The sequence below is a fragment of the Dromiciops gliroides genome, chromosome 4 (assembly GCF_019393635.1).
Source record: "Dromiciops gliroides isolate mDroGli1 chromosome 4, mDroGli1.pri, whole genome shotgun sequence".
NCBI classification, from domain to species: Eukaryota; Metazoa; Chordata; class Mammalia; order Microbiotheria; family Microbiotheriidae; genus Dromiciops; species Dromiciops gliroides.
The window spans coordinates 71,633,240-71,639,170 of NC_057864.1; the positions used below are offsets into that span (position 1 = coordinate 71,633,240).

The 5,931-nt window shown below is 42.2% G+C and overlaps 1 pseudogene; it reads left to right on the forward strand.

Moving 5' to 3' along the window:
• The first annotated feature begins 1,373 nt into the window (after positions 1–1,373).
• Positions 1,374–2,355, forward strand: LOC122754612 (annotated as a pseudogene).
• Positions 2,356–5,931: the final 3,576 nt, after the last annotated feature.

Genomic DNA, 5,931 nt, shown 5'->3' on the forward strand with positions numbered 1-5,931 from the left:
AATAATAAAGAGGCATTTGAAACATTCTTAGAAAGAAAATCAGACCTGAAGAAATTATGTACTTCTCAAATATCACCAAACAACAGAAATGTAGGAAGGGTGAACAAATGCAGAAGCCAAGGACAGTAGCAGTAACAGAGCGACAGCAGAAAGACCAGCAAATGACTTCTTTCTAAATGCACACAAGGAGATGGGGGTGAAGATAGAAGTTGGATGGGAAAAGCCAGATAGCACATTAGGAACAGTACTTGGCAACACCCTGCCTATGTTTTTTCGTGGGACTACATCACAACATGGGAGGGTTAATGAAAGAGAGGAGATGAGAAAAAAGGAATAGAGAGGAGTTTTGATTTGCTTTAGGTCAATTAAGGGCTATCAATGAGGGGAAGGTGATCCTTGTGGTATCAGAAAAGAGAATAACCTACAGGGAAAGAGTGAAGAGCAGGGATGAAAGATTTAAAAGAGGGAGAAGGGAAGCTCTACTTTAATACTAGGTGGCTGTAACATTGATAAATTCCTTTTGGGTGAAGAGAGATGTTCTGTGAAAGGAGATTGGGACCTTGCACTTGGTCTGCTCTGAAGGATTTAGGTGCTTGAAAAGGCCCTTGCCCTATCTTGGGAGGGGAATATTTGGAACTTCTGGGGGACACTTGCACCCTTAGAAGTAAGAAGGCATAAGGGGCAGCTAGGGGCCAGTAGATAAGAGCACCGTCCCTGGAGTCAGGAGTACCTGAGTTCAAATCCGGCTAGGAAGCTTGACACTTACTAGCTGTGTGACCTTGGGCAAGTCATTAACCCCATTGCTCACCCACACACACAAAAAAGTAGAAGGCATAGACCAAGGCAAGAGATTTCAAGACACACTGGGAGAGGGGGGAGAAAGTAACCGGGGGAGGGTATAGATCATTAGAGGGCTACATAATCATCGACATGGTAGAAGGAGAAGTTTAACCGTGGGGAAGTGTGTCCTCTCGGTCACCCAAAGAATTGGCACTGTTAGGATAAGGAACGATGATGGAAAAAGGAGTCCATGGGACAAGTCCTAAAAGGCGAGTGGCAAAAACCGCCTAGAGAGGAGAGGCCAAAATGGGTACCTCAGAAGTTTGATTTTGTGAAGATACAGAGACTAGAGTAATTATAGAGAGGTCACGAATCAGAGACGAGAGTCTAGGATTGGGAGATGGGGGAGAGGAGGCGACCTCTAAGGTGGGGGGGGGGGAGGAAGAGGACGGCTAAAGGCAAACGGAGGAGAGAGACGGACCCGAAGCAACGGCGGGACGGTTAACCCCGTGATATCCGTTGTGACGCGCGACTAGAGTGGGGTTGGGGAGGACGGAGAGGAAGGAGAGGACTAAGCAGCGGCGTTCTTCGCTATGAACCTGGGGGGCCTCTTCCAGGACTTTAACCCAAGTAAATTCCTCATCTCTGCTTGCCTGCTGCTGTGTTCCGTGCTGCTGGCCCTTCGGCTAGACGGCATTATTCAGTGGAGTTACTGGGCTGTCTTTGCTCCAATATGGCTGTGGAAATTAATGGTCATCGTGGGCATCAGTTGGAACTGGAGTGTGGGCGCGTAACCCCCCAGTTATCGAGCAGAAGAAGAAACCTGCGTGGAGTTTAAAGCCATGTTCATTGCCGTGGGCATTCACCTGCTCCTGTTGATGTTGAGGTTCTGGTGTGTGATGGGATTGAGAGGGGAAGCCATTACTGGCTTCTGGTCTTCACGCCGCTGTTCTTTGTCTCCCCAGTATCTGTTGCAACCTGTGTATGGGAATCCCAACGCTATAGGTCACTTGAGTTAGAGATCCTGTGCTCTGTCAACATTCTTCAGTTTATATTCATTGCCTTAAGACTGGACAGATCATCCATTGGCCCTGGCTGGTTGTTTTGTGTTCCTCTGTGGATTTTGATGGTCCTTTTTGTGCCTGGGTCGTGCTGTATCACATGGTTTGGTCCGTCTTGTTCTTGCTCTCTAATGTGATTGCAGAACAAAAGAGAACACACATAACGATGTCTATCAGCTGGATGACAATTGTGGTATCACTGCTTATATTTGAGATTCTGCTAGTTTGTAAACTGGATGGCCATAATGCGTTCTCATGTGTGCCTATCTTCCTCCCGCTTTGGCTTTCATTGATAACTCTAATGACAACAACATTTGGACAGAACGGAGGCAATCACTGGTGGTTTGGAATTCGTAAAGATTTCTGTCAGTTTCTGCTTGAAATTTTCCCTTTTCTAAGAGAATATGGAAATATTTCATATGATCTACATCATGAAGACAGTGAGGAAACTGAAGAAACACCAGTCCCAGAACCTCCAAAAATTGCTCCTATGTTCCGGGAGAGTCTACGATAGACAGAGAGAATAGATAATGAAGATAGTGAGGGAAATTCTCTCTGGAAAGGGGTGCAACAAATCAAAATTTAAAAACTAATGAACAAGGCATGGAATGAACAAGGAGATGAAAGGGAAATCTATTTGACTGAAAGGAAAAAAGATGGGGTGCAGGGAGAATTAAATAACCATAAAAAAGCAAGAAAGAAAAAGGAACTAGTAAGCAAAACCCAAAGGGAAAGGGGTAACAAACAGGATTGGGAGTAAAGGGAAGACAGCCAGTGGGAATAAGATAAAGTACCTGAAGGAGCATAGTACTCTGCTTACAGCAGAAGAGGGGGAAATCATAACTTGAAAATATATATATATATATTAGAGACAAATGAAGGAAAGTACAAGCCCAACTCTTATTACTTTAAAGGTGAATGGATTAGACAATTCAATAAAATAAAAAATTGTGACTAAGCATGAATAAAAATATATATATATATATATATACCTACAATCTTTTGCTAACCAGAAACATATTTTAAAAACAAAGATATCCACAAACTATAGGGATGGAAAGAATTCATTGTGTAAAGTGAATCCAAAAATGTAAGAATTGCTATCATGCTATCTCCCCAAGGAAAAACATATATTCTAAAAATAAAAAGACATAAACAAGGAAACTACATTCTGTTGAAAGGAATGATAGATAACAATATCAGTAGTAAACTTCTATGCTCCAAATGCCTTAGCATCCAAATTAATAAAGGAAACACTAACTGAGCTACAAGAAGACATAGACAATAAAATACAATAGTGACAGGAGACCTCAATATCCCTCTCTCCATTTCGGAGAAGTATAAGAGAAAGATAAACAAAAGAAAAACTATGGAACTGGATAAATTGTGGGAAAAATTAAAGAGTTATAAGACTTGTGATATCTTCTAAATGAGATAACAAAGGAATATACATATTTCTCAGCTCCACATGGGATGTTTTGTTATTTTTAAAAATTTTTCCCACATGGAATTTTTACAAAACAAAACATGTTGTGATTCAATGAGAAATATAGAAATTGTTCCCTACATTTAAGAGTTGATAATCCAAGGTAAAATATGATTCTCTTTTCCCTAAGTCTTTGAGCTATCTTTTAGTTTATGAATAAATGAATGAAGAAAAAGCATTTGAATACCCACTATATGTCCAATGCACTGATGCTACAGAAGCAAGAGGGAGAGTTTATCTTCTTTCAAGGAGTTTATATTCTAATACAGAAAAATAACACATAAAGGGGAGTGGTGGCCAGGGAAGGAAGTTTTATTCTGGTGAGCCACAGGGACTGCAAGTAGAACTATAGAGCAACAGATTGTCATGCTCTTTCCAGAAACAGTGATAGCATTAACCTGACATTCTAAAACAAGAGCTGGAAAGTGAATTTGGGAGGCAGCACTGATGAGGAGCTATGGAGAGCATATGGCAAGATACCATGGTAAACCTGAATTTCCTGGTGGGTGAAGCGATAATAAGGGAAGAATGATCTGGGACTGGAGAGATAAAATGGATTAGGTGAATTAGAAAGCAAGCATTGTATAACAGTCTTTAAGTTCTTTATAGTTCTCTACATGTGCTAAGAAGAAAGTTTCTAATACTTCCTAAGCCTCTAGCAACAGCATGGAATGGATACTGAAGAAAGCTGTTTGTTTCTGGGTCCTTGTTATGGTGGGTAGCTAGGTGGGGCAGTGGATAGAATGCTGGCCCCTCGGGTCAGGAGGACCTGAGTTCAAATCTGGCCTCAGTTACTTACTAGCTATGTGACCCTGGGCAACTTAACCCTGTTTGACATTTCCTTCTCCAACTCCTTTTACAGATGAGGAACTGGGGCAAACTACTCTAGTATTTTTGCCAAGAAACCCCCAAGTGGGGTCACAGAGAATCAGAAACAACTAAATCGACTAAACAACAACTACCATGTTAAGGTACCTGTTACCAGCAGCTGCTTCATTGATCAGGAATCATAGTTGTGAGAAAATGGGTAGTTGTCTCCTCTCAATGAGGATATAACAATCAATCGTACTCCTGACCTGTTTGTAGGACAAAGGTCTCAGATCCCCTCCTCCCCCTCAGGCTAACAAATCACATGGTTCAAGGAGCCTGGTCTCAATAAGGTCTACTCTTGAGTTGTGTCCATATAAGGAAGTATAAGGTACACTCTTGAGTTATGCCCATACAAGGAAGAGGGGTGAGAATCCTTCATGTCTATTAGCTAGTTTTTGCGGGTAGATTGTAACCCTTGAGTAATCAAGGGGAGGGTCCATTCACATTAGGGACTAGGGTATAAAATAGAGCCTGTGAACCCCCTTTCTTTGCACCCACTAGTTGCACACTAGGGTGCCTCCTTCTCATGAGAAGGAAATAAAAGAGCCTTTGTCACATAGCTGCTGAGTTCCTGAGAATTAATGAGAAGAGGATTGTTTTTCCCCTCACAATAGTCATCTAATTTCAGAGATGAAAAGGACTATTGAGATCATAAGATCATAGATTTAGAGCTGTGACTAACTCCCCTCATTTTACACAGGAAAAAATTGAGGCCAGAATGCTTAAGAGTTGGAAGAGGGCGGCTAGGTGGTGCAGTGGATAGAGCATCGGCCCTGGATTCAGGAGTACCTGAGTTCAAATCCGGCCTTAGACACTTGACACTTACTAGCTGTGTGACCCTGGGCAAGTCACTTAACCTCCATTGCCCTGCAAAAAAAAAAAAAAAAAAAGAGTTGGAAGAGACCTTAGGGGTCAAATTCAGGAGCACTTTGATCTAATGATTTAATTTGGGATTTAGTGAAAGTGGGACCTCCCAAGAGAAGTCTAGAGAGACTTTTCTGAGGAATGAATAAATTGTGTCATATGTTGTTGGACCAATCTCTGTATTCTTTCTTCTAGGTCTTCATTTCATCAGAAGTCAAGGCAGGGGCAGCTAGGTGGCGTAGTGGATAAAGCACTGGCCCTGGATTCGGGAGGACCTGAGTTCAAATCCGGCCTCGGAAGCTTGACACTTACTGTGTGACACTGGGCAAGTCACTTAACCCCCAATGCCCCACAAAACAAAACAAAAAAGTCAAGGCAAAGAGAAGCTAAAAGTTAGATTGACTATTTTAAGTCCCCAACTTTCTACATTGCCTAGCTATTCTTCTGAGAGAAGGTTGGAAGGGAGAGTCACAATTCTGAGTGCATAAAAATGCAGCTACTCATGGAAATTCATTCATTTTTTTTGCTATAACCAAGGTGCTACATAAGTGATCTTCTTTCCTCAAGTAAGTCAGAAATCTCCAGTTTAACCTGGCTAAGGAGAGCCAGTGTCACTGAGTGTCACTTCCCAAGCTTTAATCCACAGGGCCATGGGCCATACTTCTGGTTGCTTTGCTAGGAGACCACATCTTAAACCCCTTCAATGGGAAGAGACCAGAAGCCTGCCTCTGGTGATACAAGCCAGATTTGGGAATTTTCTTTGAGGCAGAGCAGCATTGCAAGGCAAAGATTCCTCTCTGGGTCTTCCTGGCGCCTCTACTTCATCCTTGCTTCTTGTCTCACTAAAGCTACCAACGGATGTCAGATACA